The 23,604-nt window shown below is 38.8% G+C and overlaps 1 protein-coding gene and 1 pseudogene across 1 annotated transcript in view; one reads left to right on the top strand and one right to left on the bottom strand.

Moving 5' to 3' along the window:
• The window catches only part of ABCB11 (ATP binding cassette subfamily B member 11), an 88,634-nt gene extending 88,096 nt beyond the window's left edge, over window positions 1-538 (bottom strand). Inside the window, exon 1 of the mRNA XM_047872208.1 lies at window positions 485-538. The gene's annotated coding sequence lies outside the window, so the exon portion shown is untranslated. The remainder of the gene's footprint in view (window positions 1-484) is intronic.
• A 14,397-nt stretch (window positions 539-14,935) lies between these two features.
• On the top strand, window positions 14,936-15,244 carry LOC125171619 (ATP synthase subunit g, mitochondrial-like; annotated as a pseudogene).
• The last annotated feature ends 8,360 nt before the right edge of the window (window positions 15,245-23,604 follow it).

The following is a 23,604-nucleotide window of genomic DNA, read 5'->3' as shown; positions in this document are numbered from 1 at the left end:
AATGAGGGATATAAGCATGGTGTTGGAGAAAAGATGAAGTTGGCATAGTTCTGTATTAAAACAGCACCAGCTTTCCAGATGGGATTTGGGGTTATCAGTGCAAACAGAATTGCACTTTCATAAACCCAAGACAAAAAAGCTCACTAGCATTTTTACTTTGGGCACATTATTCAATCCATTCATCCATTTGCACCACACACACACACACACACACACACACTCTCTCTCTCTCTCCCAAAACAATTGATGCATAGAGTAACATTGCTATAAATGAGACAGCAACCAAGAGTCACCCATACTGTATATTATTAAATTGCTAATATATTCTGCAAGTTCTTATCCAAGCATTATGGTACTGTTTATTGCATGACAAGAGGATAGCCTTTAGTGAATCAGAAACACAATACCCCACAAAGTAAAACTTGGAGGAAATGGACTTGCAGAACATGGTCCTCAAATGCTGTAAAGAATAGAAGTCACTTACCTGTGAGCGAGGACTTGAGGAAGCCAGGAAAACAACAGACTCTACCGTGGAGAGTCAAAGGTTTTACAACCTTTTCCAACTTCAGTTTTCATCATTGCTAAACACTGAACAGAATTCAAGCTTTTTCTAAAACATTATCTATTTGCTGATGTGTCAATGCCCTGAAGGCCAGTCTAAGCACAGTTCAGTGACATCTGAGGAAAGGTTGAATACACTCAAAACAATAACCCCAAACACACAGTGGGCTTAGGAAGCCAGCTGAGGGCTTCAACAGGCTTTGGAAGGTGTGGATTCCCTTGAAAGGAGGCGCAAGACACTGGTACCCCGTCCCCCCACACCCTGCAAGAGCGTTGTGATTCTGGCTACATCATTTCTTCTCATAAGCCCTTGGTCTTAAGAAATTACTTTAAAACATAACCAGACCAAAACCAAACAAAAAACAAAAAACAAAACAAAACAAAACAAAAAAAAACAACTTTAAACTTTTCCCCTCAATTTGAAAGATTACTCTTGAAAAGTCCTTACGTTGCAGGCCCCTGATATTCCTGACCCAGCCCCAGAATTGCGTGGAGATAGATGACTTGAAAGAACACGTGAAATAGCCTTTTTGCTCAAAACTCTGAGGGCTCACATGACCCTTGCACCCTGGCCTCAACAGTCAACAACCTCAGGCTCTACCCACCAGATAAATGATTTTTTTAAAGGTTTAAACTAACAGAAATCCAAGTCAAATAAACATATGTGGCTTCTCCATCGGCTTTGTGCTGTCCGTACCTGTTCCTCTCCCTTCTTGTTAATTCCAACATTTTTCTCAAATGCTCTTATTTTTTCTCTCTCTCTCTGACTGAGTTAACCACTTCCTAAGAGCACTTCACTGTGGCCTCCAGTGATGAGTAATAATAGCCAATGCTGGTCAAGCCTTTGTTGGGTACCTGGCTCGGTTGAAGAGTCTATTTTGTACCTCCTTATTTGGATTCCTCAAAAACCATAGGAGTTAGGTGCTATCATCATTACCTCCATTTTATAGTTAAGAGAAATGAAGCACAGAGAGGTTAAATAACCCACCCAAAGTCTACAACCAATAGCTCTAGAGTCTATGCTCTATACCACTCTATGCTGACCTTCCAGCCCAGGCTCTGAAATGCAGGTGATGGGCCAGTGCTTCTCAGTTTGAAGAAAATAAGATCAAATCAATGATAAGATCAAATTTTCTTAATTTAAAGTTTTTCTGCCATAAACTCTTTAAAAATTCAGTATCTTCTATTTGTCTCTACTGAAACCTGCATATACAATGGTTTATGATTTAGCTCCAAACTTTGTATGTTATTATATGTATATGTTAAAATTTCAATATATCAAGAGCAGCAAACACAAGAAAGGTTTCTAAGATATTCCCTCCATCTGAACTGGTTTGACAAGTCCTGGGACAAGTTGACGTCCGAGTCAATGCAAACGTAATATTGGGTTTGGCACCAATTAGGACCTAGGAAAAAGAAATTTGTTCTACACAAACCCAAAAAGACAGCACAGCTGTGAGATTGTAGCTTTGGCTGGGAGAAGATTCTCAGTAGAATTTTGTGACCTTTGTTCTGGTAAAATTGTTGATGACACCCACAGGGTGAAAATGAGCTTCTCATTGGTCCTAGTGTCCTAAGTTTTTTCTTTGTTTGGCATGTAGATGTGAAGGGAGATAATAAAAATAGAGTGTTAGAGTTATAAACAATATTGCAGATGTTCTGTTCAACCACCTCATCCTGTAGATGCAAAAACTGAGGACGGAACAACAACCTGTTCTGAACCCCTTCGAGGTTTAGTAACATCTTCCTCCGTTCCTTCAACTCTGGCTCCCTGACCAGCTAGGGCAGGATGAATACCAAGTTAATCATTCCTATTTTGTTTTAGCAGTAGGTGAGTTTTCTTTATGGTTTATGGTTTAAAAACAGGTAGGGCTGTGGTCCCTGCTGTCCTCCAGTTAAAGCCTCAACTGAAGCACTTTTTGAGTGCTTACTACGTGCCAAATACTCTTCTAACCTCTGGGATACAAGAATGAGCAAAACAGTTGAGAATTCCTGCCCTCAAGAATCCTATATTCAGGTGTGGGGGAAAGGAGAGGTAGATAGTAAACAATAAGTGCAACATACATGCAGATGGTGATAAATGCTATGGAGAAAAACATTACAGGAAACGAATATGATGGGGGTATGTGTGTGTGTGTTTGTGAGGTGAGCAGGTGTGTTGCCATTTTAAAGCAGGTGGTTGAAGAAGGTAACATATGAAGAATAACCTGAGGTGAGGGAGCAAGTACATGAATTTCTAGGGGAACAGTAAGTGCAAAAGCCCTGGGAAAACTATTTAAAGAGCCCAAATGTCCATTGACTGATAAATGAATAAAGAAGATGATGTGATATCTATCTACCTATCTATCCATCTATCTACATCTACAAGTAGATGATATAGATGGATAGATAGATAGATAGATCGGTATATCCAATGGAATATTATTCGGCGATCATGAAGAATGAAATCTTGCCATTTGCAACAACGTGGGTGGAACTAGAGTGTATTATGCTAAGTGAAATAAGTCAGAGAAAGACAAATACCATCTGATTTCACCCATATGTGGAATTTAAGAAACAAATCAGATGAACATTGGGGAAGGGAAGCAAAAAATAAGATAAAAACAGAGAGGGAGACAAACCATAAGAGGCCCTTAAATACAGAGAACAAACTGAGGGATGGCTGGAGGGGTGTTGGGTGAGGGGATGGGCTAAGTGGGTGATGGACATTAAGGAGGGCACTTGCTGGGATGAGCACTGGGTGTTATATGTAAGTGATGACTCACTAAATTCTATTCCTGAAATCACTATTACACTATACATTAACTAAATTAGATTTAAAAAAAGAGAGAGAGAGAGAGAGAGATGGACTTTGGAATCATAATGATTTGAATTCACTTCCCAGCTATGTGACTTTGGGCAGGTTACTTAAACTCCAGTAGCCTCAGTTTCTTCATCTGTAAAATGGAAGTAGTAATACCATCTTTACAGGGTGATGAATCTACCAGAAATTACCTGTGCCATAAACCCTGGGAAAACAGGCTGCCTGTGGGAAAGAAAATGTTTTGGATATGAGGGCAGAGCAGTGACTCCTCTGGCAGCACGAGTGCGACAAAACAGTTGATCTGACCCGTGAGGGATTATGCCCTAAAATGAGTAAAGTTTAGTTTGAGTCTGAGATTTCAGTCTATCTGGATGGCATGTGGGTATTCACCCCAGATCCAACATGCCCCAAGCTAATGATTAGGTATCCTCCTTAATCATACTACACCATGAGTCTGGCTGACTCTGCCCTGAAAAATACATGCTTGAATATATATTTTTTAATGTTTATTTATTTTTGAGAGACAGAGAGACAGAGACAGAGAGAGAGAGAGAGTGAGCAAGTGGGGGAGGGGCAGAGAGAGAGGGAGACACAGAATCTGAAGCAGGTGTCAGGCTCCGAGCTCTCAGCACAGAGCCTGACATGGGGCTCAAAGCCGCAAACTGTGAGATCATGACATGAGCCAAAGTCAGACACTCAACCAACTGAGCTAGCCAGGCGCCCCATGCTTTAATATTTTTTTTAAGTGAACTTTCTCAATCTCATTCTGCCTAGTCAAAGATGCCCATGATTGATACCTGTAATAAGATATATTAACAGTCCATATTTTCCTTTCCCAATAAGTCAATGATATCCAAAAAATTGACTGTACATTTGTGCAAGGATGATCTGATATTAGTACAATAGAACACTGTGAACAATAACCTATGCATTTTTCTGTTCCCCTTTCCTTATCCTGTGACTCTTCTCCAGGCAGGCAGTTAGGTGAGTTTTGTATATTTTGTATCTACCAAAATCGGTATATTCTTCATTTCATTTTGTAGACACGTAAAAAAGATGAAAAAGACGAAAAGAAGAAAAAACATGAAAATGTAAACGTGATTATCTGTAAGTTATAAGAACGTGAGTATGCAGGCGGAATACGATGGAAGTTTCTTGTGTGTCTCGCATCCGTGAAATACAGCCAGACCAACACTAAACCATCCTACACACCTAGAAAACTGATTGGAGGATTAACACAACAATCTGCACAATCTGAACCACAGAATTCAGCAGGTACATGGCACAGAGAGGTGAACTGGGGGAGAGAGAAGCTTCAGAGGACAGGGAGCCACTTTTGCATGTGGAGAGAGGACAGAGATGGGGAGGAGAATATGGGAAAAGCACCCCCCCCCCAAAAAAGCAGCTGGAGAGAAAGTGGAAAAGTGGAAACAGCCACAGGGACTGAACTAAAAAGGGAGAAAGGAGAAAGGAGAGGGTTTAAATTCCATTAAGACTATAAACAGGGGGAGCACAGAGTCTGCAACTCTGCAGCTCAATACCTGGTGGTGCTCTGGTGGGAAGGGTGAATACACAGGAGCAGAGTGGAGTCCGGGGTTCTTCAGGCCACACAGGGAGAGGCGGTTCCCCTGCTGGGAGGACACCTGGTAGAGGCTGTGTGGGTCCCCCAAAGGCAGGACCCTAGTGGACCTTGGAGAACAACCACATTCTCTGGTGCTAGAACAAGATCGTTAAGAGTGAAGCCTGGTGCCAGATGTGTGTTGTGATTTTCCATAATCCCTGAAATGCTGCTGCTACACTATCTTGGGAACTTTTTCTGCGGCGGGCTGGCAACTGGCCACAGTCTCTGGGCATCGGCAGCAGCACAGTCCCACAAACGTTCCTGGGTGTGGCCGGCACCCGGCCATTGCTCAGTGAGACCCTCCACAGAGGGGTGGAGCAGGTCAAAGCCGCAGTCACTCAGAAGTAAGGGGTTTGGAAAAACAGTCCCATCTGAGATAAAACTCAGGAGGGAGGCGCTGCCTGGGGCTTGGTCACGGACAGTGTAAAAGTGGGTAGTGGACAGAAGCCTAAGACAAAGGACTGTGCCTGATTGTTGATCAGGGAGAACAGAGTTCCAATACTAGAGACTGGATAGCTGAGTGACACCAGTTTCAATGCTCCCGCACATGCGCATATGCACCTACAAGCGCCACAACAATCCACCCCAGTAAGATAAGCAGCGCCATCTAATGGATAATGGAGCCATTACACTGAGCCTTGCCCAATTGGGCCAACCTAGCTCTTCAGGAACACAAGTCTCTCCGCCTGCTTAGTTTATGGACTATAAAACACTTCACAGTTTGACTTCTAGGGGAAAATGAAATAATTTCAATAGTATTTCACTCTGTTCACTGGTCCTCTATTCAATTTTCTTTCTTTTTTTTTCTTTTTTCTCTTATTAGTTTCTTTTCTTTTTCTTGAATACAGAAAGAGAAAAATTCATTTTTATTTTCAATTTTTATTAAAAATACTTTTATTTAATTTTTTTACTATATTTTTTACTTTTGTGTAAATTTTTTCAAATTCTATTTTACTTCCATCATTTCACTTTAGTCTACTTCAGTGTATTCATTTTTTCAAATTTTCAAACAATTTCCTTTTTTTGTTTCCCCTTTTTTCTCTAATATATCAAGCCCCTTTCAACACCCAGATCAAAACACACCTAGGACCTAGCATCATTTATTTGATTTTGTGTGTGTGTGTGTGTGTGTGTGTGTTTAATTTTTTAATATTTTTAATTTTAATTTTTTTACCTCATTAATTCCTTTTCTGCCTTCAAAATGATGAAACGAAGGAATTCACCCTAAAAGAAAGAAAAGGAAGAAAGGACATCCAGGGATTAACCAACACAGATACAAGAAAGATGTCTGAACCAGAATTTAGAATCACAATAATAAGAATACTAGATGAAGTTGAAAATAGATTAGAATCCCTTTCAGCGGACATAAAAGAAGTAAAAGCTAGTTTGGATGAAATAGAAAATGCTACAACTGAGCTGCAACCTCAGATGGATGCCACAGCAGCAAGGATGAGGCAGAACAGAGAATCAGTGATATAGAGGACAAACTTATGGAGAATAATGAAGCAGAAAAAAAGAGGGAGATTAAGGCAAAAGAGCACGATTTAAAAATTAGAGAAATCAGTGATTCATTAAAAAAGGAACAACATCAGAATCATAGGGGTCCCAGATGAAGAAGAGAGATAAATAGGGGTAGGAGGGTTATGAGAGCAAATCTTAGCGGGAAAACTTTCCTAACGTGGGGAAATACACAGACATCAAAATCCAGAAAGCATAGAGGACTCCCATTAGATTCAACAAAAACTGACCATCAACAAAGCATATCATAGTCAAATTCAGAAAATTCAGGCAATGAGAGAATCATGAAAGCAGCAAGGGAAAAAATTCTTAACCTACAGGGGAAGACAGATCAGGTTTGCAGCAGACCTATCCACAGAAACTTGGCAGGCCAGAAAGGAGTGGCAGGATATATTCAATGTGCTGAATCAGAAAAATATGCAGCCAAGAATTCTTTATCCAGCAAGGCTGTCATTCAAAATAGAGAGATAAAAAGGTTCCCAGACAAACAAAAATTAAAGAAGTTTGTGAGCACTAAACTAGCCCTGCAAAAATTTTAAGGGGGACTCTCTGAGGGGCAAAAAATGAAAAAACAAACAAACAAACAAACAAACAAAGAAACAAACAAAGACCAAAAGCAAAAAAGACTGGAAATGACCAGAGAACCCCACCAGAAACTCCAACTCTACAAGCAACAGAATAGCAATACATTCATATCTTTCAGTACTCACTCTAAACATCAATGGATTCAATGCTCCAATCAAAAGACAGAGGGTAACAGAATGGATAAGAAAATAAGACCCATCCATATGCTATTTACAAGAGACCCACTTTAGACCTAAAAACATCTTCAGATTGAAAGTAAGGTGATGCAGAACCATCTACCATGCTAATGGTCAACAAAAGAAAGCTGGAGTAGCCATACTTATATCAGACAATCTAGACTTTAAAATAAAGGCTGTATCAAGATATGAAGAAGGGCATTATATCATAATTAAGGGGTCTATCTACCAAGAAGACCTAACAATTTTAAACATTTATGCACCAAATGTGGCAACACCCAAATATATAAATCAATTAATCACAAACATAAAGAAACTCATTGATAGTAATACCATAATAGTAGGAGACTTCAACACCCCACTCACAGCAATGGACAGATCATCTAATCAAAAAATCAACAAGGAAACAATGGCTTTGAATGACACACTGGACCAGATGGACTTAACAGATATATTCAGAACATTTTGTCCTAAGCAGCAGAATATACATTCTTCTCCAGTGCGAATGGAATGTTCTCCAGAATCGACCACATACTGGGACACAAATCAGCCCTCAACGAGTACAAAAAGATCGAGATCATACTGTGCATATTTTCAGACCACAAGGCTATGAAACTTGAAATCAACCACAAGAAAAAAAATTGGAAATGTAACAAATACTTGGAGACTAAAGAACATCCTATGAAAGAATGAATGGGCTAACCAAGAAGTTAAAGAGAAAATTTCAAAAGTTCATGGAAGCCAATGAAAATGATAACACCACAACCCAAAACCTCTGGGACACAGGAAAGGCGGTCATAAGAGGAAAGTATATAGCAATCCAGGCCTTCCTAAAGAAGAAAGGAAGATCTCAGATACACAACCTATACTTATGCCTTAAAGAACTGGAAAAAGAACAGCAAATAAACCCAAAAGCAGCAGAAGACAGGAAATAATAAAGATTAGAGCAGAAATTAATGCTATCGAAACCAAAAAAACACGGGGCGCCTGGGTGGCGCAGTCGGTTAAGCGTCCAACTTCAGCCAGGTCACGATCTCGCAGTCCGTGAGTTCGAGCCCTGCGTCAGGCTCTGGGCTGATGGCTCGGAGCCTGTTTCCGATTCTGTGTCTCCCTCTCTCTCTGCCCCTCCCCCGTTCATGCTCTGTCTCTCTCTGTCCCAAAAATAAATAAAAAACGTTGAAAAAAAATTAAAAAAAAAAAAAGAAACCAAAAAAACAGTAGAACAGATCAATGAAACCAAAAGCTGGTTCTTTGAAAGAATTACCAAAATTGATAAACCACTAGCCAGTTTGATCAAAAAGAGGGAAAGGACCCAAATAAATAAAATCAAGAATGAAAGAGGAGAGATCACAATCAACACAGCAGAAATAAAAACAATAATAAGAGAATATTATGAGCAAGTACATGACAATAAAATGGGCAATCTGGAAGAAATGGACAAATTCCTAGAAACATATACACTACCAAAACTGAAACAGGAAGAAATAGAAAATGTGAACAGACCCATAACCAGTAAAGAAATAGACTTATTAATCAAAAATCTCCCAAAAAAATCAAGAGTCCAGGGGCAGATGGTTTTCCAGTGGAATTCTACCAAACATTTAAGGAAGAGTTAACAGCTATTCTCTTGAAGCTGTTCCAAAAGTAGAAATGGAAGGAAAACTTCCAAACTGTTTCTATGAAGCCAGCATTACCTTGATTCCAAAACCAGACAGAGACCCCACTAAAAAGGAGAACTATACACCAACTTCCCTGATGAACATGGAGGCAAAAATCCTCAACAAGATATTAGCCAACCAGATCCAACAATACATTAAAAAAATTACTCACCATGACCAAGCGGGATTTATACCTGGGATGCAGGGCTGGTTCAATATCCTCAAAACAATCAATGTGATTCATCACATCAATAAAAGAAAGGACAAGAACCATATGATCCTCTCAATAGATGCAGAGAAAGCATTTGACAAAATACAGCATCCTTTCTTGATAAAAACCCTCAAGAAAGTAGGGATAGAAGGATCATACCTCAAGATCATAAAAGCTGTATACAAAAGACCCAACGCTAATATCATCCTCAATGGAAAAAACTGACAGCTTTCCCCCTAAGGTCAGGAACAAGACAGGGATGTCCACTCTCACCACTGTTATTCAACATAGTATTAGAAGTCTTAGTCTCTTCAATCAGACAACACAAAGAAATAAAAGGCATCCAAATTGGCCAGGAGGCGATCAAACTTTCACTCTTCGCAGATGACATGATACTCTATATGGAAAACCCAAAATATTCCACCAAAAAAACTGCTAGAATTGATTCATGAATTCAGCAAAATTGCAGGATATAAAATCAATGCACAGAAATCGGTTGCATTCCTATACACCAACAATGAAGCGACAGAAAGAAAAATCAAGGAATGGATCCCATTTACAGTTGCACCAAAAACCATAAAATACCTAGGAATAAATCTAACCAAAGAGGTGAAAAATCTATACACTGAAAACTACAGAAAGCTTATGAAAGAAATTGAAGAAGACACAAAAAAATGGAGAAAGATTCCATGCTCCTGGATAGGAAGAACAAATATTGTTAAAATGTCAATACTACCCAAAGCAATCTACATATTCAATGCAATCCCTATCAAAGTAACACCAGCATTCTTTAGAGAGCTAAGACAAATCATCCTAAAATTTGTATGGAGCCATAAAAGACCCCGAATAGCCAAAGCAATCTTGAAAAAGAAAACCAAAGTTGGAGGCATCACAATCCCGGACTTCAAGCTATACTGCAAAGCTGTAATCATCAAGACAATATGGTACTGGCACAAAAACACTCAGATCAATGGAACAGAATAGAGAACCCAGAAATGGACCTACAAACATATGGCCAACTAACCTTTGACAAAGCAGGAAAGAATACCCAATGGAATAAAGACAGTCTCTTCAGCAAGTGATGCTGGGAAAACTGGACAGCGACATGGGGAAGAATGAATGTGGACCACTTTCTTACATCATACACAAAAATAAACTCAAAATCATGAAAGACCTAAATGTAAGATAGGAAGCCATTAAAATCCTTGAGGAGAAAGCAGGCAAAAACCTCTTTGATCTTGCCCGCAGCAACTTCTTACTCAACACGTCTCCGGAGGCAAGGGAAACAAAAGCAAAAATGAACTACTGGGACCTCATCAAAATAAAAAGGTTCTGTACAGTGAAGGAAATAATCAGCAAAACTAAAAGGCAACTGACAGAATGGGAGAAGATATTTGCAAATGACATATCAGATAAAGGGTTAGTATCCAAAAACTATAAAGAACTTATCAAACTCAACACCCAAAAACCAAATAATCCAGTGAAGAAATGGGCAAAAGACATGAATAGACACTTCTCCAAAGAAGACATCCAGATGGCCAACCGACACATGAAAAAATGCTCAACATCACTTATCATCAGGGAAATACAAATCACAACCATAATGAGATACCACCTCACACCTGTCAGAATGGCTAACATTAACAACTCAGGCAACAACAGATGTTGGTGAGGATGTGGAGAAAGAGGATCTCTTTTGCATTGATGGTGGGAATGCAAGCTGGTGCAGCCACTCTGGAAAACAGTTTAGAGGTTCCTCAAAAATTAAAATTAGAACTACCCTATGACCCAGCAATTGCACTACTAGGCATTTATCCAAGGGATACAAGTGTGCTGTTTCAAAGAGACCCTGCACCCCTGTTTATAGCAGTACTATCAACAATAGCCAAAGTATGGAAAGGGCCCAAATGTCCATCAGTGGATAAATGGAAAAAGAAGATGTGGTATATATATACAATGGAGTATTACTTGGCAATCAAAAAGAATGAAATCTTGCCATTTGCAACTACATGGATGGAACTGAAGGGTATTATGCTAAGTGAAATTAGTCAGTCAGAGAAAGATAAAAATCATATGAATTCACTCATATGAGGACTTTAAGAGACAAGACAGATGAACATAAGGGAAGGGAAACAAAAATAATATAGTAACAGGGAGGGGGGCAAAACATAAGAGGCTCCTAGTTATGGAGAACAAACAGAGGGTTACTGAAAGGGTTGTGGGAGCTGGAGTGGGCTAAATGGTTAAGGGGCATTAAGAAATCCACTCCTGAAATCATTATTGCACTATATGCTGACTAATATGGATGTAAATTAAAAAAATAAAATTAAAAAAAATAAATAAACATTCAAGACTAGGATGCAATAAGAAAAAAGAATGTGAGTATGCATGAGTTTTATCTTTTTGGTGCTTTTCTTCATCTTCTCAATTGTATACAATAAAAGCAAACTACTTTTTCATATATAATTTATTAAATGAAAAGAATAAAGTATATGACAAAAATTAATGCCTATAAAGATGCTTAATAAAATTTATACTGCTAACAATCTTTTAAATATATCTATAGGTCTTGTTGGTTGTTTTTCAAGTTTTTATTTAAATTCTAGTTAACATGTATGGTAAAATTGGTGTCAGATATAGAATTTAGTGACTCATCACTTATACAATAACACCCCGTGCTCATGACAAGGGCCCTCCTTAATGCCCATCACCTATTTAGCCCATTCCCTCACCTCCCTCCATCAACCCTCAGTTTGTTCTCTATAGTTAAGAGCCTCTTATGGTTTGCTTCCCTCTCTCTTTTTCTCCCTTCCCCTATGTTCATCTGTTTTGTTTCTTTTGTTTCTTAAGTTCCCCTGTGAGCGAAATCATATGGTATTTGTATTTGTCTGAATGATTTATTTCACTTAGCATAATACACTCTAGCTCTACCTACATCATTGCAAATGGCAAGATTTCATTCTTTTTGATGGCTTGTGTGTGTAGATAGATAGATAGATAGATGTACGTATACATATATATATATCTACTTGTATATATATATAGAGAGAGAGATGTATATATCACGTCATCTTCTCTATCCATTCATCAGTCAATGGACATTTGGGCTCTTTCCATAGTTGACTATTGTTGATAATGTATCTACAGGTTTTGAATGTTCTCCAAACGCTAGCTGTGGTTCAGTTAGTGCTTTTCTTCCAGGAGGCTCTAGTTTGTGCAAAAACTATGGAGCCCTCATTTGGAAATAACAGGGAATATTACTATGGATTTGAAGTCTGTCTGCATTGCAATCCGGGTCCATCCAAATGCAGACAAGCCCTGAAGCTGCTACTCAGTAGTACGGCCCAGTAGCCTAAACCTAGAGGTAGCTTCATCCTACTCTAGACCTGTGCCTCTGGGCTCACTTCTCCCAAAAGCTGGCTCTAATCTGAACAGTGTTTGAGATCCCCTTTGGGTCCTTGTACAGTCTGCCCCAACCCTATGTCACATCTGGCTTTGGCTCCTGGGACTCCTCCTCACCCCACTCGGTTGGCCATTAGAGTAAAACATTTGGCTCATAAAACACTTCTTGATGGTCTTCATGCTTCTTTTAAGATGGTTGTGGAGACAAAAGTTAAAAATAGTGAGTTGGGTAACCTCAGTATATTGTTAGATATTTTATCTTCCCCCTATAGAATTAACGACACCAAATGAGACTTCTTCATCACACTCTTAGCAAGTTGTGGCTTACAATTATCTGATGAAATGCACTAAACTCCACAACTATTTATCTTCTTCAGCTCTCAGTACTTGGCCAGAATTTCTATTTTTGTTTCCCTCTCTAATGAGGAAAACTGACACAAAAATATATATTTCATCTGTGAGCAAATCTTTTCTCATACCTTTGAGTGTACTAGTTCTCATCTTCCCCTGAAGGCTCATTGTTGGACATATACCTATAAAAATCATGAGTAACTGGAAAAGGGAGAAGAATAGGTGAGAAAAAAAAAAGAAAAAGAAAATCCAAGATAATGCTATAGAACAACATTCATTACCAAGAGATTGTGCCTATGGCGTTGAGCAGTCACTTGAATTGTAAAATGAATTCATCTCTCACTGGAGAGGGGCAAGCCTGCTGAGGCTTTGGGAAGACTAGGTTTTCAAGTCGCAGCTTCACCCAGGACACCTCCCTTCTTAAAGTGATATGTAAATCTTGGAAACCATCGTCAAGCAGAGGTCACAATGATTTCTGCCAAGTGGTTATAAATAACGTATGAGTGTGAGAAAGTATCTGCTACTCCCTAGTTTAATGTAAGGCAATTCATTGTTAATACAATATATCCTGGCAACAAGGAACCAGTTTTACCAAATTAGTCAATCATGTCTTTGAACAACAATCCAATAGACTTATAAAACCAAAATCCAGCTCTCTTTTCTGTAAGCTTGTCAATCCAGGTAGATGTTGGCAAACTAGTCTTATAGCTTTGAGGAAAAAAATTGAAGACGCATTATTTTTACTGCTTTCTTGGAGATGGCAATTCAGAGCTCCCCAGTTCCACTCTTACTAACTCTGGGTGACTACTTAATACACAGGAAACTTAGCTTTAAAGTTTTAAAGCAGTGAGTTCTCTAGAGCTGATTCACTAATTCATTGCTTCTCACTGAGTTGTCTAGGCACACATTTGAAAATGTCACAATTTTCTTTTTCAGTGATAAAATGCCTCACCTTATTTATTAATTTTACCTGCAGAAAAATGCCATAACAATTTAGAATTGAAACAGTGCAGAGAAAATGTCACATTTTTAAGTAACATGGAATAAGAGTGATTAATTCAAGGACTTTGGTCATGAGCATCAAAACTCAAACTAAGGCAGGATAAAATAAAGGACTTGCAGCGAAATTCAAGCTGCATCTGACTCTGCGGCCATGCAGGTTGCTGCCATAACACTAGGGAGTCTCCTAGTCAGCCCAGGGCTTTCAACAGACCGCATTTCAGAGTCCATACTTATCTCTCCCAGGATGCTGCCAGCCACCCTTACCTTTAGACCACAGCCCATCCCACAGTAGCAGATTTGGCACATCCTCACTTCCTTATTGAGGATGGATGGGTGGCCGCTTGAATTACCAGAAATTCATTTCAAAGTGTCGCGTGTCTTTCATGGGCGTGTACAAATGACAGTCAAAAGTTCCTTTTTTTCTTCTGGACTGTTGCATATGTCTTTATTTCTAGCATAAATGAATGTGTATGGAGTGTGTGTGTGTTTGTGTGTGCAAGTGCCAAAGAAGCCCAACTCAGAACACATCATATTCTAAGTTACAGTATTTTTCTCCAAATCAGACCTCAAGGAATTATGTCTGGAGACCACGAGGTGACATATCAAAAAATGAAGAGCTACGTGCCAAGAAAGGGGTGAACAATAGAAAGAGCCTGGGCACACACACACACCATTTTATACATTCTGCAGATCTTATCGTAGAGAATTCAGAAAATGACACAAGAAATTAAGAGAAGGAAATAAAGAAAAACAGTCTAACTATGTGACTCCTTGATGATTCATCTCAAATCATCATTCCAATCACTTATCACGGCTTTTCTGAGTGATTCCCCACCTAAGTGATTACTGACTTCCCCTCCTCCCTTGCCCTGATTCCTGATGTGTCAGTGACAATTCAAGTTTACTGGTAAAGCATTAAGCTTTTCTCTCCTCCACTGCCTCTGCTTCCCTTTCCTATTATAAGTCTTGTAAAATATCTAATCTTGTAAAATATCTATACCTAATTTAGCCAGCCACTCAAGGTGACAAACTTTCCTTCCTAGAACCATGGTCCAGTTTGTCCGTAACCTTACTGAAAAGGCTCTGGTGCTGATAAATGCTGCTGTGACTCACTCAAAGCCTGGTTAGCCAGCTTTTGGAACAACTTTAAGGTTGAGCTGGTTTCTCCAACCCCTGCTGAGGATCCTACTACTACTTAGAGCCTGGAAAAAAAATCATCCGTGGTGCTTAAACTGCTACAAACAGCTTGCAGTTAAAGAAGCTGTGTTGAATGGTTTGGTGGCCACAGAGGTATGGATGCAGTTTTATATCCATGAGATCACAGACAATCATGGCATCACTTGTGATAACATTTGAGGACCAATCTTTAACATCTGATGATATTTGATTTACTATGTGAGGGTTCTGGGACCATGTGTGATCAAACTGGTATCTGTAATAATGTATAATAAATTAATGTATAATACTTACAAGTATACTTATACCTTCTCATGCCTGAAACCCCATGTGTAATTTCCAGTATCTCCTAGTATATCCTAAATTCCAAAACATTCCCATTTAAATTTTATAATAGCGATAAAATTCACAGCAATGCTATTTGCACATCCTTCCTCAGATTTCCAATGTGGCTTCTCAATTATCACCTTAAATCTCTAAGCACCGAACGTACTTATAACTTCCAACTCCGTGAAGTCACTTCTTCTTTTTTTCACACTCCCATTGGATTCACATTTTTTTTATTTTCCCTTGTAAGGATCTGCAGCTGTGTTTTTTGACACAGCTATTGAATTTTATCCTAACTCCAGTCTCCTTTTCTCTAATTTTGTTTCATTAATATTAGAACATCTCTGATAAATCATTTTTATAAACCCAAGGCTTTTTGAACTTCCTCAACAATCCAAAGGCTTTTCTCTGGAAAGGAACTGAGGGGAAAAAATATTGCAAGACTGAGAACTAAGTGTCCAGTTTTTAATATGCTTATTCTGGGATATTGTGCGATTTAAGGAGAAATGCTGAGTAACAACTAGGTCTTGAATTCAACAAGTTACAGAACTGGAGATGTTAATTTTGGAATACTTGGAGTATCTGTGGTATTTACAGGCTTGGAAGGATCTAAAATCCCCTAGAGGAGGGACTCCTGAGATGGTTAAGCGTCCGACTTCCACTCAGGTCATGATCTCACAGTTCATGGATTCCAGCCCCGCATTGGGTTCTGTGCTGATAGCTCAGAACCCGGAGCCTGCTTCAGATTCTGTCTCTCTCTGCTTCTCCAACACTCATGCTCTGTCTCTGTCTTTCAAATATAAATAAACATTTTAAAAATAAAATAAAATCTCCTATAACATAAAATGGAAAAAAAAAATCTACAATTGATCCCTGAAAGGACTCCATCAGTTGAGGTTGGACTAAAGAAGGAGAAATAATCAAAATAGACTAAAATATGACTGTAAGAATGTAGATTAAAAACAAGAAGAATCTCTAGTGGCAGAGTCTAAAAACTAAGTTTTTCAGATAGTCCATCTTTTTAGCATAACAGAGATGCACACATTGAACCAGGGGAAAAAATTCTGCCAGTATCCTCCACAATCATCAAAGAAGAAAGTATGTTAAAAAAAAAATTTTTTTTTAACGTTTATTTATTTTTGGGACAGAGAGAGACAGAGCATGAACGGGGGAGGGGCAGAGAGAGAGGGAGACACAGAACCGGAAACAGGCTCCAGGCTCTGAGCCATCAGCCCAGAGCCTGACGCGGGGCTCAAACTCCCGGACCGCGAGATGGTGACCTGGCTGAAGTCGGACGCTCAACTGACTGCGCCACCCAGGCGCCCCTTAAAGTATGTTAGACTGTAGGGACGCCTGGGTGGCGCAGTCGGTTAAGCGTCCGACTTCAGCCAGGTCACGATCTCGCGGTCCGTGAGTTCGAGCCCCGCGTCGGCTCTGGGCTGATGGCTCAGAGCCTGGAGCCTGTTTCTGATTCTGTGTCTCCCTCTCTCTCTGCCCCTCCTCCGTTCATGCTCTGTCTCTCTCTGTCCCAAAAATAAATAAACGTTGAAAAAAAAAATTAAAGTATGTTAGACTGTAGAAGGCAAATTCGTAGTATTTGGATCAATCCACTATCCACTTGAAGATACACAAAAGGACTTCAAACATCGTCCAAGCAGATTGATAACGTCAGTGAAGATGGCACATTAGGGACCTGAAGGGGCTTGTGCTCCCCCAGAAATACCAAATAACCTGGCAAAAACTGTAAAAACCAACATTATTGGAATTCTGTAAAATAGGCAAGGGTTTACAGCAATCAAGTGAACACTTAACCAGGAGAAAGGCCACTAGAACATAGTAAGAGAACTCTATGGCATTTTGATTCAGCCTTCTCCCATCCCTTTCCCTGGTACAATGGCAGTCTTCAAGATGGCAGCTTGAATCCTCTGTATGAATTCACGGTACTACAGGAGGTAGAGAAAACTGCTCTCAAGGAATCACATTTGTTTTGACCTGTCTGTGGTTTCCCTGAAGAATTATCACAAAAAGCCTACCTTTGTTTCACTTAACTTATAACCCTCTTAGGGTGGAGGATGTTCTTCAGAAATGTTGACAGTCAAGTGCTGCCACCTGGGACAAAAATTAACAACTGAAGCAAACAATAGACATGACAAAAGCCAGGAAGAAAGCATTGGGGAATGAGATTCTTCAGGGAATAAGGGCTTTGAAAAGCTCCTGAGTATACTAGCTAATCCAGAAAGCTACGCACGTGCCCAGGGCAGCATGCATGCTCAGAGAAGACTAGAAAAGACAATAAACATTCATTTCTAACTGATCTTTAGGCTCAGCATATGCAGGAAGTGAAGGCTAATTCAGAATTCTAAGTGGCGTGGCCAAGCATTGAGGAAAAGGGAACATGATTTTTATAACCGAGATACTATTATGGGTTGAATTGTGTCCCTCTAGAATTCATATGTTGAAACTCCAGTACCTCAGGTACTCAGTACCTCATCTCCAGTACCTCAGAATGTTACTGTATTTGTAGATAAGGCTTTAAAGAGGTGATTATGTTAAAATGAGGCTGCTAGGGTGGGCCCTAACCCAATTTCACTGATGTCCTTATAAAAAAGAAGTGTGGACACAGAGACATCGTGTCTGAGCAAGCACAGAGAAAAGGCCATGTGAGGACATAGGGAAAAGGTGGCCATCTGCAAGCCAATGAGAGAGGCCTCAGAAGAACTGAACCCCGTCAATATCTTGATCTTGAACTTCCAGCCTCCAGAAGGGTGAGAAAATAAACATCCATTGTTTAAGTCACGCAGTTTGTAATCTTTTATCATGGCAGCACTAGCAATCTAATACAGGTATGTGGATCTGAAAGTGACTTTCTATAGAATCCCCACACAAAAATTTAGAAAATTGTTCAGCAATCTGAATAGAAAGAAAGAAAATAGGAAGACACGGATTCAGGAGATAGAAGTAAAAGATATGAGTAAACAAAACAAGGACATGGAAAGAAAACAGAATGTGATATGGAAGAGAAGCAAGAAACTAAAAATGTACTATCAGAATTAAAATCTTCATTACAAGTAGTAAACCACAAGCCAACACTGTAGGAAATGGAATCAGTGACACATTACATTAAATGTGGGAATTATTTCAGACTGTAGAGGAAGAGGACAAAAATAAGAAAATGATGAAATAGAGATTATAAATTTTTTTTAATGTTTTATTTATTTTTGAGAGAGAGAGAGAGAGAGAGAGAGACAGAGACAGAGACAGAGCACAAGCAGGGGAAGGGCAGAGAGAGAGGGAGACACAAAATCTGAAGCAGGCTCCAGGCTCCGAGCTGACAGCACAGAGCCAGATGCGGGGCTCGAACTCACAAACCGTGAGATCATGACCTGAGCTGAAGTCGATGCTTAACCGACTGAGCCACCCAGGTGCCCGTAAATAGAGATTATAAATAAAAGTGATAGAAAATAGAGGCTTAAGATAAGAATTACAAGGCTCCCCAAGGAAGAAACAAAGCCAAAAAAACTGAAGCAATCATCATTGAAATAAATGGAGCTGAAAATTTTTGAAGCGTAAAGATTGAAGGTCAATAAAAACAGAACCATATTTGGTTAGTTCCATAGAAAATTACAAGGACAGAGGGGAAAAGTTCTGTAAGCTTCCAGGCTGAAAGAAAGGTTAAGTTTTAATCATTTTATAAGTTATTGGTTCTGTTATAGTAATGATTAAATAATTTTTCAACTCTTTGCAAATATAGAACATTGTCTTTGTCCAGAGAACCATAAATAATTTGCTTTTTTACTAGGGAAGCATATAAACTGCTGTTTACTGCAAAATTAATGGAAATTCCAAGGAAATTAAAAGATGTTTTGCATATTTAAAATCCATATTAAATGAGCTGATAATTAGAAAAGACTAAGAAACCACCTACTGGCTGGTATAATGTTACCAAGCTCTCCCAGTGTCATGTTCCATCCCGGACTTGCAAATAACCTTGCATAAAAATATATATCAAACTTATTCAATCTTGTATCAGTTAGCTTTTGCTATATAACATACCACCCCCAAAACTTGGTGGCTTAGAGCACCACTTTATTTGCCGACAATTCTGTGAGTTAAGCATTGTGATGGGTTCTGCCAACTTGGGTGGGGGTGGGAGTGGGGGTGTCTCACTGGGGGTCGTGTGCCAGGCTGCCATCATCTGGTGACTGATGGTCTCATGGACTAACAGACTAATAGTCTGAGATGGCTCACTCATGGGTTTGGTGGTTTGGTTCTGGCAGACAGCTGTTTTGTGGGACCCTAGCAACATAGGCCAGACTTTACACGGTGACAGCATTACCAATAGGCAGGCTCCAATGTGCCATTTTAACACCTGTCCTTGTATCACTCCCACTGATGACTTATTATCCAATATCAGTCACATGGACAAACCCAGATTCAATACGGGAAGGGACTACACACATGGACATGGATATGTGGAGGCTTGTCCATTACTGAAATAGTCTACCAGAAACTTCGACCATATAAACATGCATAAGTGGTCCACATTTAGGAATTTATTCTAAGTAAACATCAGATGTGTGTGATGATGTTCATTTACAGATGTTCTTCAGGGGCGCCTGGATGGTTCAGTCAGTTAAGCGTCTGACTTCAGCTCAGGTCATGATCTCACAGTTCACGAGTTTGAGCCCCACATCGGGCTCTGTGCGGACAGTGCGGAGCCTGGAGCCTGCTTCAGATTCTGTGTGTGTGTGTGTGTGTGTGTGTGTGTGTGTGTGTGTCTGTGCCCCTCCCTGCTCATTCTCTCTCTCTCCCTCTCAAAAATAAATAAACATTAAAAAAAATTTTTTAATTTTTTAAAATTAGAGGCAATCTAAATGTCTGATTATGGGAGGTTAGCCAAACAAACCCATATGACAGAATACAATACAAATTTTTGTTTTTTAAATCACTGAACAAAAGAATATTTATTGATATCAGAAAGTGTTCTGGATAAGTTTATGTGTTTTTTTTTAGAAAGCAGCCAATAATACATATGACACTGTTTTGGTAAAAAAAAATAAAATGAATATAAAACATATGCAGACAAACAAACACAGATCACAGGAGTAAAAGACAAAATGAATGTACTCTACATAGCGATAGTGATCATGAATGTACTCGTATGGACTCTGAGGTAGGACAGATCTGGGTCTGAATAGCTAGGTAAGTAAATTGGACCAATTATTTAATCCTCTCGGGGTCTCTGTTTTCTCAACTTTAAATTAGTTGGTAGTTTAACAACTGATAGGGTTGTTATGAGTATTAAATGAGATAATGCTTGTAGCATACTACTTGACAAACTAAACTGAACTTTAGGATTGCTCTGATTTGCTAAATAAGGAATGATTTTTCTGTTTATTTTTCTCTGATGACATCACATTTTTATTTAATAACAGAACTAGGATAATAGTAAAAAAAATTCTTGGAATTATTGAGATTTTGTTTAAATGTTAAACCAGCCTCCATACAGATGGAACAGAGCCAAAACCCAGGTTCTGCAGTCCCTGTTCTGCAAAGGAAAGGCTCTCATTCAGGGAGAAGCTGAAGAAACTAGCCCCCTGCTTCGAGACGTTGTCAGGCAGTAATCCCAGGACATTGTAAAGATAAGACAAAAGTCCACTTGGGACATTTATTTAACAAATGTTTGGCATTGCATCAGAGGGCCACTGGTGGCTGGGCAGCTGACCTGCATTAGGTCAGGTATACTCCACTATGAGTCATTTTCTGCATCTACAGCCAATCAACTTGAACAGACTATTATAACAAGGACATGTCCTTTATTTTTGGGACGGTTTCATTAATAACATTAACAATAACATGGCCATTCCCACGATGTGATGTTTTATAGTCAAATAAGCTTCTAAGCAATTTGCTTTCAAACTAATAATTCACCTTTAAAAAGAAACAATCACCAAAAAGCCATGTGTACTTAATTGTATTGAAGCAGGACAAGAACATTATATTCAGAAAATCTGAAAGGCTAATAGCATCTCACAAATTTCAGTCAATAGAATAGTGTCCATAAATCTTGCAAACTAAATGAATCCAGTGCACCTAGATGATAAAGATGTTTAGATTTAAAAACAATAATTGTGGGGCGCCTGGCTGGCTCAGTCAATAGAGCATGTGACTCTTGAACTTAGGGTTGTGATTTCAAGCCCCACATTGGGTGTAGAGATTACTTAAAAGTATTTTTTAAAAATAAATAAAATACAATAAAATAAAAACAATTGTTCCAGACATTGCAAGCTTGTTGATGGCCAAGTTTGTTGTCTATTTGTATTTCCCATAACACCTGACAAATTATTTTGCACCATAAATACTTAGGGCCTGACTAGTTTTGTTGGTTAATAGCCAAAGCACTTGATTTGACATTTGGGTGCTTACAAATACAACTTCAACTCCATGACTATAAGGAAAGCATCTGATGTATTTTATAAAATAGCAATGAGGTATCTTACTTTTTATTATCATTATGACAAAGAAGTAGGGAAAATTTGAAAATATATTTAGAAGGGGCACCGGGGTGGCTCAGTGGGTTGGGCATTTGACTTTGGATCAGGTTATGATCTCACTTCTTTGGTTTGAGCCCCACATCGGGCTCTGTGCTGACAGCTCAGAGCCTGGAGCCTTCTTCAGATTCTGTGCCTCCCTCTCTGTCTGCCCCTTCCCTGCTTGCTCGCTCGCTCTCTCTCTCTCTCTCTCAAAACTAAATAAACGTTTAAAAAATTTTTTAAAAAGAAAGTATATTTAGAAGTGTAAAAAACCTACAGCAATACTGCACTTTCCATTAGGTGAGCAGTCTGTTCTTAATAAGCTATGCATTCCAGGCCCAGTTACAAGACCAGAAACTAATCTCAGTATGCCCCTCCCTGCTTCTACAATGCCTAATTAAGTTTTGAACTTTAATTCCAAAGAACATTGATTATATGTGTGTATGTATATATGTATTTGTGTGTGTGTATAAACATATTTATAAAACTACACGCTTTTGTAAAAAATTGTATATAAATTAAAAAGTATGGTTTTATCAGGTTTTAAACATTTTATAATAGAATATTCCAAATATACATAAAAGTAGACAGATTAGTATCCTGAACTCCCAGGTACCCATCGCCAGCCCCAGCATAAACCCATGGCTAATCCTGGCCCAACCACACACACATCCACTCCTCCTACTACTATGGTATTTTGAAACAATTCTCAGACATCACATTATTTCATCCATTAATATTTCAGTAATTATTCTAAACAACAAGCATTCCTTTTTTGATAACCCTAATATCACCATCACATCTGGAAAATTAACAATAATTTCTGAATAGAATCAGCTATTCCATTATCTAAATTGCTAATTGTCTCAGAAAAATTGCTTCAAATGGATTTGTTCTTGTTTTAATGTATGTTTCTTTGAATCAGGATCCAAATAATTTCTATATATTGCACATGGTTATTACATCTTTTAATCAATAGACTTCCTTTCCATTTTTTTGTCTGTGCAATTTATTTCTATTAAATAAACCATGTTATTTGTCCTTAGAATTGCCCTCATTGGTTTGCTGATGAGACCTCCAGGATATAGTTTAATCTGTTTCCTCTATTCTCTATATTTCCTGTAAATTGGTAATTGGATGTGAAGGCTATATTAGATTGAGGGTTTTTGTTTGTTTGTTTTTGGTGTTTTTGGGGAGGCCATGAGTGTGGATAAGACTTTTCCCTAGTTGCCATTGTGCTGAATCATATCATTCTCACTGTAATCTTAAAAAAAAATCTTTTCCTTTTTCTCTTGCCTCACCCTCTCTTGTTTCACACTACACCACCTAACTACGGTGACCCATATTAACAATCCAATACATATCCCTCCATATTTTCTCCATGTTCACATAAATATCTTATTCACATGCAGAGATTCTCTGTTTGCTTTATAAAAATGAGGTCTTGAAAAACCTTCCAAGCCTAGTAGAAGAGTTCTAATTTGTTCTATTTAATGGTTCCAAAATGATACTCCATGTGCATATCCACCACAATTTACTCAGCCATCCTACTTCAGGTGGCAAATACTTTGTTCCTGGATTTTTTTTTGCCACATCTTGTTCACATATACATATATGCTGGCTTTTGTTTTTGTAGGATGGATTCCCGAGAGTGAGATTGCTGGGTCAAAAGATATCATG

This window comes from Prionailurus viverrinus, chromosome C1 (assembly GCF_022837055.1).
Source record: "Prionailurus viverrinus isolate Anna chromosome C1, UM_Priviv_1.0, whole genome shotgun sequence".
Lineage (NCBI taxonomy): Eukaryota > Metazoa > Chordata > Mammalia > Carnivora > Felidae > Prionailurus > Prionailurus viverrinus.
This window is presented reverse-complemented; position numbering and strand designations above follow the sequence as displayed.